At 40.1% G+C, this 10,292-nt stretch overlaps 1 pseudogene; it reads left to right on the top strand.

Moving 5' to 3' along the window:
• Nucleotides 1-5,126: 5,126 nt before the first annotated feature.
• LOC143433959 (uncharacterized) lies at nt 5,127-9,919 on the top strand (annotated as a pseudogene).
• The last annotated feature ends 373 nt before the right edge of the window (nt 9,920-10,292 follow it).

Genomic DNA, 10,292 nt, shown 5'->3' with positions numbered 1-10,292 from the left:
TGATTGTTTACTGCTGGGGAACCATGCGGCCAGCGCCATGTTGGAAAACGCACGTGTGCAGCCACTGAAACAGCAGCTCACTACATAAACTCAGGTAAAGTCTGGAGTCAGGTCCTGGTAACTGCAGAATCATTGTTCTCAGAGGGGAGGAGCAGGCAGATGAACAGCCAGAGCTGGAATGCTGGGTTCTCCCCGAGGGCTGGGTGGAGTGAGATTCATCTTTGAAGACAGAAACAAATGCTAATGGGGTGAAAACCCCTCCTGAGATCTGGAAAAGGTCTGACCCTTTACCGGAAGCTCACTTTAACCTTGAGGAGTGGTAAGACTAACTGGCCAATCAAGGCTTCCAGGCAGACCTGCCAATCAGACAAGGAGGCGGGTTCTTCTGGGTGCCAATCTGCAAGTTCACTGTGCCTGTGCAGGCTTGTATGGTCATCTGTGTCCTGCTCTGAGCTCTGCTGTGGGTGCTGTGTGGAGACCTCAGGGAAGCTCTGAAATCCATTCATGGTGAGCACAGGATCACTGCCCACAATGGGTAGGAGCAGGTGGCTGAGCGGTGGAAGCTGGGGTGCTGGGTGCTCTCTGGGGCTGCATGGGAAGCATCAGCCCGATGTGACCACCTGTGAGGTCCCTGGTGATGCTCCTCACATGTTAGGTCAGGAGGTGACCTCTGAGTAACATCACTATCATGACTGATTCTGAATCTGCACAAAACATTTGGACCAGTTGCTTTCCTGTAGAAACACGGGTGGTTTCTCTGACTCTGCATCTCATGTGTCCAAACTCTTCTGTCTTTTATAGTATACATTAAGAAGACAGGCATAAATCTAATAGATCTGCTTTTATATGTTACTTGTTTTTGTTTTGTTTAGATTTTGTTAAATTTTTTTCTGGAACAGTTTTTTATGTTGTTTTATTTTTTACGTTTAGTGTTTGATTATTATGTGGTAAAGGGACTTTTGTTTTTCTCCAATATGTTGCGTGTTTTGGATGCTTCTTGTACATTAACAGTCATCTTCTTTGGTTTAGGAAAAGTTTCCTTTATGATTTCATTGAAAATAATTTTTATCAGCCCTTTGTGCTGATAGTCCCCTTTCTCTATTCCAATCATCTGTAGTTTTCCCTTCTCATATGTTTCAGAATTTTTGGTTGTTTAGGGCCAGAAAACTTTTCAAATCCACATTTTTTGATGATGTATCCATTTTGTCATAGTCATTCTTAATGTCTGAGATTCTCTCTTTCTTTCCCGTTCTCTGAGTGAACCTTGTCTCTGTAGTTGTCAGTGCACAGGCAATTTCAATGCTCTGCTCTCAGGGACTTAGCAACAGCTTAAGTCAGTCCCTGCCTCCATCACCTGCTGGTATTGTCAGGTGTGCTTTATATACAGGGACCACCAGGTACACAGCTCTCTCTGTTTGTTCCCTGTCTCAGTTCATGACCCTCTCTATTCTCTTTGTTTACTCTCAGGGCTCTCTCTCTGCCCCCTGTCTGTCTGTCTGTCTGTCTGCACATCCTCTTCTGTGCCTCTATCTCTTCCCCAGGTTCTCACTCATCTCCCTGCCCCCAAACAACCTCTTTTGCACCATATCTGTTGCATGTTTTAATTTCTCAGGACCTGCTGTGATAGAATAGCTTGGGGCTTTTGGTGACTTATTTTTATGGCTGTTATTTATTATATTCCTATGCTGGTGTCTAGGCCTCTGGGTTTGAAGTGATTATTATCTCAGTACTGATTTCTGGATTTGTCTTGCTTGGGTGGGAGTTTTGCTCCTGGGTTGCTATTTGATGTCTGGATTTACAGAGAAAGTTGCCTGATGTAACCTCTTTTAGTGACATGTTTAGTGGGTATCCTCAAGAGGGAATGCTTGCTAATGTTGGGAGCAGGAAGAAGCAGTGGGCAGAAAGAGATGATCTTAGCAATCCACAAAGAGATAGAGTCAGGACAGAGGTAAAGCTGCCTCTGGTGTTTAGTACAGTGCTAGGGGAAACTGTGATCATTATATCTGGGATAACAGACAGTGTGGTAGATCTATAGAAAGCTTACCTGTTTCCTGGCAGGTAAAGCATGTGGTTGAACAGGGACTGTCTGCCCAAGTGGGGCTGAGACACAGGGATGAGGCAGGAAAGGAAGGGCAGGTGGGCATTGTCTATCTTATCTATAAGATGATGCACAGGGAGACAGGCAACTTCCACTGGTATTCTGTCTCAGAGTAAGTGCAAATGATATTAGGATCTGCAGTAAGAGATAGTGAAGTAGGTCTTTGGACAAAGTACCTTTTCTACTGAAATGCATAGCTTGTGGTTGAACAGGAGCATCTTTCAATAATAAGGGCCTCAGGCACAAAGATGAGTTTGTAAATCCCAATTAATTGTGTTTCTGAGAGTACACAATGTCCACTTGAGCAAACATACTATGACAAGCCCACCTTGTCCACAGCTAGTCAAGGTACAACTGCAGGGTTAAGCTACATATTGATAACTAATACACCTTACAGAGAAAAAGTTAGTCTACCCATTATGGTTGTCAGATGATTTTTTGCCCTTTTGATTGGTTCCTACAGATTATGCCAGACATGTAGTTTTTAAAATGTTAAGTTGCTGACCTGTGTGTTAATGTCCCAATCTCACTGTAACTACAATAAATACCCAGCACCTCTAGACTTGGTCTCTCAGTTTAGATCTCATGTGAGGCTGACTGGTGAAAATCCTTATTACAGAGCTCATAGTAAAGACCTCCATGTGTTTGCATTGCAATAGGCTCCTTGTTGGTCATTGTGGTCTCTGTGGCTTGGACATAACATCTTAGTGCATTGACCCAAGATACTCAGGACTCCCAACTAAAGGATTGAAAGGCCGGTTGTTAAGATGAACCATTGTTCTGCCTGTGTCAGTGACTTCTCTGCCAGATTTTTGTGTATGCCTTGGTTTTCAGGTTTTCCTTGAGTATATGTGGAGGGAGATGACTAAATTGAACCTGGAACCCTGCTATACTGGATATGCTGGACAGTCGCAGCCCCAAAGGGCTTCAAAGGTGTTTTAGAGCTTGGTATAGTGGACAGTGTTTCTCTGGTCTTAATTTCTAGTAAGGGTAGAGAAGACTTGGAACCCTGCTACAGTGCTCACAGCTACCTGCCTGTCTTCATTTTCTCCACTGTCCAAGTGGTAGAATCGGCTGGGTAGCCTTTACTGTCCCCTTGTGGCTGTTTATTTTGTGTGTGGCACTTTGTTATTCTCTCATTGATGATATAAGACAGACTCCACCCTAGTCGGTTTAGTTACTAGCCCCACACCTTGGGTTAAATCCTTCTTAACAACAGGACCTAGACCCATTGACTAGTCCATGACAGAGAGCTCTTCCAGACAGCATCCTGGGCAAAGTCAGGCTCTGCCTACCTTGTTTTATAGCGTGGAAAGAGAACGATCTCATTTCCCACCTCATGAACTACCCTCTGCCCAGTCCATATGTGACTCTGTAGTTTTGAACTTGGAGCTGTCATAAGATGGAAAGTCATTCTTCATCAATTCTAACAAATTTAGCATATCTTCCTTGGACCAGAGATCCTGACCTTTGCTGGTGGTCATTTGAGTTGTGTTGGACAATCTGCTTTTCTGTCTACCTTCCAGCTGCTTTAGCCACATCTTTGGTAGCACTGGCCTGGGAACCCAGTGTTAAAGACACCTCACCCCAGAGCAGCACAGTCTCTGAGGTCCCCATTCCAGTGTATCCTTCCCTGCTCTGAGCCAGGTGACATCCCTATTTTGTCCTTGCTCAGCCACAACTCCAACTTTTTCATGGGGTAGCATGGCCTCTTGTATTGACATGGTTAGCCCATTGGTTTTGGGATGTTACAACTTTCTTATTTATTATTGTGTCTGTGTCACAGTTGTCTTAAATTCTCAGAACTTCAGAGCTACAGTCATCTGAAGGAGCCTCAATCGAGGGTGTGTCCTCATCAGAATGGCTGGTTGCTATGTCTGTGAAAGATAGTGTTGATGATTGATTAGGAAGGCTCTTCCACTGAGGGTGGCAATATCCCTAAGCAAGTGGTCCTGAGCTGGATGAGAGAGCAGGCTAAGCATGAGACAGTGGTCAAGCAAGAGAGCAAGCCAGGAGACAGTGTTTTTCCATGCTTTTTGCCTTCATTTTCTAACCTAGCTCCCAAAATAATAGACTGATCTGACCGAACCATGCAGAACAACCATTTATTACCTGAGAGGCTTTTGCTTAGAGGATTCAATCACAGCAGCAAAGAAGCAAGTTAGAACAACAACATGGTATCAAAGGGTTATTTTGCTGCTGTACAGAATCTATGTTGTAGATTGCATTCTTGTGGATAAGAACAAATTTTGGGTAGAAAGGTTTTTCTATTGGTTAGTGTCTTTAACTCTCCACTGGGGGGTCCTGCCTGACTGCAGATGTGGCCTCTTCACCATCCATATTTCACTGCTATGCATCTCAGCTAAGATCAACCCCATAGACTCCTTGTCACCCTCCAATTCATGCTCTCTGGCACATCCTAAATATATCCACTCTCTTCCCCCAGGCAGCTGCAGATTTTGATTCATTTTCCCCCTCTGGCCCTCTCTTATCTCTCACCACACCTGTTGCTGCTTCTACCCGATTCCTCTTTCTTATCTGCTCTCCCATCCAGTTCTCTCTCTTCCATCTGCCTCCTATGATTGCTTATTCTCCCTTCTGAGTGGGAATAATTCAACCATTCTCATTTGGGCCTTCCTTCTTGTTTAGTTTCTTTGTATCTATGGAGTATAGTGTGTGTTTCCTGTATTTTATAATTATTATTCACTTGTGAGTACATACATGCACGTGCTTTTAAATCTAGGTTACCTCACAGAGATGATAGTATTTAACTGTATCCATTTGCCCACAAAATTCATGATGTCATTGTATTTGATAGCTGAATAATGTTTCATTTTATAAGTGAACCACATTTTCCATATTCATATTTTGGTTGAGGGGCATCTGGATTCTTTCCAGTTTTAAGTTTTTGTAATTAAAATGGCTATGAACTTAGTAGAGTCCCTACTGTAAGTCGCCTGCCTTCACAGACACTCTACTGTATCTTCTGTTTGTCCTTTGAGATGATGTGGGCCCCTGGGTACCCATGATGGTGTATCAAGTCTATATTGGGTTATATGCATCCTCGCTACTGAGGCCAGAAGTGTCAGCCCAGTTAAAGGAACAAATTGCAATGAGAGACAGCATCTTTGGGACAGCTCCTGCTACAGTAGTTGTAGAACCATCATGAAGATTGAGCTGCACATCTGCTACTCATGGGCCAGGGTCCTTTGTCCAGCTTGTGTGTGTTAGTATTTGTGGCTCAGTCTCTCAATGTCCCCAAGGATCAAGGTTAGTTGAGCCTGTTGGTCTTCCTGTGGAGTTCCTATCCTCTTCAGGGCCCTCAATCCTTCCCCCAACCCTTCCATTAGAGTTACCAAGGTCTATGCAATGTTTGACTGTGGATCCACTACTGCTTCAGTCAGCTCCTGGGTGGAGCCTCTCAATAGACAATTATGCAATGCTCCTGTGTGGGAGCATCAAAGAGTATCCTTAATAATATCATGGATTGGAGCTTGTTCATGTGTGTCTCCAATTGAATGAGTTTTCATTGGCCATTCCTCCAGTCTCTGCTCCAGATATACCCCTGAATTTCTCTTAGACAGGACAAATTTTGTTCTGGATGTCTCCAGTGTTGTGGTTGAATCTGATCCTTCTGCTGTCTTCTCATGCTCCCATACATTCCCCATTTGGACTCTGTCCTTAAATCACATAAGATAGTGTGCACACATTTGCTGTTCAATGCTATGCTATTTTGCAAACCTGGTGGTTTTATATTTTAACTATATTCATTCTGTTTTTGCTTTTCCAGACCAAATTTCCCTGTGAAGCACTTCCTGTTCTAATTGTAGATATAGGAACCACATAAGCCACCTGACATATTTTTGTTAAGTAGGCACATGATTTTGTGCTGCTCTTAGTCTACATCTTTCATTTTGAAATTCAGCAAAATATATAGATTATATTCTATTTCTCCAGGTGGATTCTGCTCACATCATTAATATTATCTGATTCTTCAGAGTCATTGAATTGCAGGTTTATGATGTTCTGCCTAACTCTTGTGTTTCTTTTGAAATTTTGGATAAATAAGTGTTTTATACATTTGTGCATGACTATGAATGTGTGCCTCAACTTTACTGTTGTCAGAAGATGGCCTCAGAATTTATGATCATGAAGAAATGGACAGGTGTTGGTCCACATGTGTATGTCAGAAATTTACCACCATTATGTGGAAGACCAGCAAGAGCTTTCAACTCCTAAGCTATATCTCCTGAACTACGTTCTTTATTTCTGATCAACATATACATTACTAATATTTTCAATTGTCTATTTTTAACTGTTTAAACATACATTCCTTTCTAGTAAAATTTAATTAATGTTGCTGTTTAAACTGGTTCACTGCATGTTTTTGCAAGATGGATACAGAACTGCAGTGAATGCATAATTCTTTGCAGTAACTTCATTAAAGAACTGTGAGTTCATTCTGTCATTTTTGTTTCCTGCTTTATTTTTGTAGCAGAGTTAGGTTCTTAACATGTAACTTTTGCTGTCCTGAAACTCATTGCATAGACCGTGCTGGCATCCAGCTCAATGATATCCACCTGCCTGTACCTCTGCAATTAAAGACATGAGCAAATACACACAGCTTGCCCATCACTTTTGTAGTTAGTAATTTTTCATCCAGCTTTTCAGATGTATGCTCAGTACAGTTGATCTGTTTCCCCCTGCATATCCCTTTCAATTGCCACTTGTGTTGCAAGGCTATATCCTATTCTAAGGGTTCAGGAGTGACACAGGTGAACCCTGTTTCAAGGGTTCAAGTGTCAATATTTCAAGTTTCTTCTAAACTAACATGGTGATTATATTATAAATCATGTGTCAGCAAATAAGTGAAGGAATCATGTGAATTATAAGAATATATTGTCTAGGAAGCATAACATTACTTTGTAGTGATGTCAGTATCGTGCATTGTGTTGTACACATGTATGTGATATTTTAGGAAGCAGTGAGTTTTGATGATGTGCATGTGAACTTCACTGCAGAAGAGTGGAATTTGCTGGATCCTTCCCAGAAAAATCTCTACAAAGATGTGATGCTGGAGACCTACTGGAACCTCACTGCTATTGGTAAGACTGATTTTTTTTTTTTTTTTTTTTTTTTGGTTCTCAAAATAAGGGGAAAATGTTTCTGGGTTACTGATGATCATCTCTTATTTCAATAGAGAACAAGTAATATTGAGTTGAATAAATCAGGTTCATTGCTGTGAAAATTCAGAGTAACTTGAATTTTGTCTAATTCCAATACCATATCATTGATTTTCTTGTACCTTGGTTTTAGGCTATAATTTGGAAGTCCATCATACTGAAGAACAACATCAAACTTCTAGACGTCATGAAAGGTATTTTTGGGGGGGTTTCAAGACAGGGTTTCTCTGTGTAGCCCTGGCTGTCCTGGGACTCACTCTGTAGACCAGCTGGCCTCAAACTCAGAAATCTGCCTGCCTCTGCCTCCCAAGTGCTGGGATTAAAGGTGTGCACCACCACCGCCCAGCCATGAAAGGTAATTTTAATGTTTAGTCGAATACAAATATGCCTGTGAGGAAATTTTAATATGATCTGGATGCTCTAAAGGACAGCAAGTTTGTAAAATATGAGTCATTTTATTGTAGCTATGATTATAATATTCTCCCAAAACTATGTACCTCCATGTCAGTTATCTGATTGGTGTTTGCAAGGCATTTCTGTAAGCAAGAAGAGAAGGAAACAATGCCTTAAGAGATTCCTTTAATTGATTTGTATCTCCATTAGAGCTATGTTGTGGAACTACCAATTTGTATAGTCTCATAATATTTAGATGTTGCACATTGAATAGTGATAAACATATATCATATCCATAACCTTCTAATAATCAAATAGTCCATGATAAAGTTGGTGACACTAGTATTCTTATAGTGAAATTTTTAATTGTATTGTTTTGTCAGTTTATGAGAATCGAGAATGTTATTTTGGAGAAACATTAATCATGTCTACAATGAACAAAAAGTCAATGCATGTGAATTCAATGTGGAAACATTCTATTTGTTCTGCTTTTTTAATGGTGGTATCAGTTGTCAGAATGGATGAAACCATGTGAGCATAGGGATACTAAAAAAAAACAACCTCTGTCTATTTCACAACAATGAGAAGATATGTAGTATTCTGCCTTTGGTAGACTTTCTGAATATGATAGGTGTTTACAATTAATTGGTTTTCTGACTTTACCCAAATTCACACTGCAGAAAATCTTTATGGGTACTAGAAGTTTACAGTTCTTCTGTTCATCCTGTTTCACAGTGCTGTTGTTGTATGATGCATACTACAGGAAAAACTAAGTATGCAATCAGAGTTTTAATGCTCTTAGTTGTTCCATTTTATTCTGACCTATGAATGCATCATGTAGAAATCTCATATAGAAAAAAGATGTTATAAATGTGAGCCATGTAGTAAATACTCTTACTATCACAGGTATTTTCAAGTACAACAGTGAACATCAAGGTGATAAAAGCATAAAATCTGAGTGTTCTTTATTATGAGACCAACTGTAAAATTGATTCATAATGATAAAATGATTGATCAGGCTAATAAATGTGGTAAAGCTTTCACATGTGCCCATTACTGTTGCAGGCATGAAAGAAGTCATACTGGAGAGAAACCTTATGAATGTAACCAATGTGGTAAAGCCTTTTCATATCACAGTTATCTCCAAAGACATAAAAGAACACATACTGGAGAGAAGCCTCACGAATGTAATCAATGTGGTAAAGCCTTTTCATGTCACAGTAGTCTCCAAATTCATAAAAGAACACATACTGGAGAGAAACCTTATGAATGTAATCAATGTGGTAAAGCCTTTTCACGTCACAGTAGTCTCCAATATCATAAAAGAACACATACTGGAGAGAAACCTTATGAATGTAATCAATGTGGTAAAGCCTTTTCACAACACAGTAATCTCCAAAGTCATAAAAGAACACATACTGGAGAGAAGCCTCATGAATGTAATCAATGTGGTAAAGCCTTTTCACAACACAGTAGTCTCCAATATCATAAAAGTACACATCTTGGAGAGAAGCCTCATGAATGTAATCAATGTGGTAAAGCCTTTTCACGTCACAGTAGTCTCCAATATCATAAAAGAACACATACTGGAGAGAAACCTTATGAATGTAATCAATGTGGTAAAGCCTTTTCATGTCACAGTAGTCTCCAAAGTCATAAAAGTACACATCTTGGAGAGAAGCCTCATGAATGTAATCAATGTGGTAAAGCCTTTTCAGATCACAGTAATCTCCAAAGACATAAAAGAACACATACTGGAGAGAAACCTTATGATTGTAATCAATGTGGTAAAGCCTTTTCACATCACAGTAGTCTCCAATATCATAAAAGAACACATACTAGAGAAAAACCTTATGAATGTAATCAACGTGGTAAAGCCTTTTCACAACACAGTAATCTCCAAAGTCATAAAAGAACACATACTGGGTAGAAACCTTATGAAGGTAATCAATGTGGCAAAGACTTTACAAGTTCCAGTTATCTCCCATATAATAAAAAACCCATACTAGAGAGAAACCTTATGAATGTAATCAGTATGGTAAAGGCTTTACACAACTGGGTCATCTGCAATATCATAAAAAAACATACCAGAGAAAATTCTTAGATATGTAATCAATGTGGAAAAAATCATTTATAATTGAAAATTCTCCAAAGACATAAATGTTCACATACTGGAGAGAAACTGTGTGAATGTAATTAATATGGTAAAAGCCTTTTCAGAAAATTTTTGTCTCCAAAACCATAAAACAACCCATATTGGAAAGAAACATATGAATGTAATCATTGTGGTGAAAGTGTTAAAATTTTTCAAAAATTTCTCACATGCTGAGCAGAACCAAGAATACAGGTCAGATCATTCGTGAACTATGTGTTTCAGAAATTTGGCTGACCACAAGATGGTTGAGTATGAATAGGCTGTTGAGAATAGTCTATACAGAATATTCTCCCTGACTGTTACTTAGACCCTGTCACAAACTGAATAATGGGCTGGGACTTTCCACAGGTGCTTTCCAAAAACCCCCCTTACTACCCCTGGATCATGGTTTATTCCTTGTGGTTTTGCCTTTAAATTCCCTGTGCCTCCAAAGCTCGGGGTCAAACCGCACAGACCCTGCATG

This window comes from Arvicanthis niloticus, assembly GCF_011762505.2.
Source record: "Arvicanthis niloticus isolate mArvNil1 chromosome Y unlocalized genomic scaffold, mArvNil1.pat.X SUPER_Y_unloc_2, whole genome shotgun sequence".
Classification (NCBI taxonomy): Eukaryota; Metazoa; Chordata; class Mammalia; order Rodentia; family Muridae; genus Arvicanthis; species Arvicanthis niloticus.
Note: the sequence above shows the minus strand (reverse complement) of the source record. Positions and strands in the feature narration are given on the sequence as shown.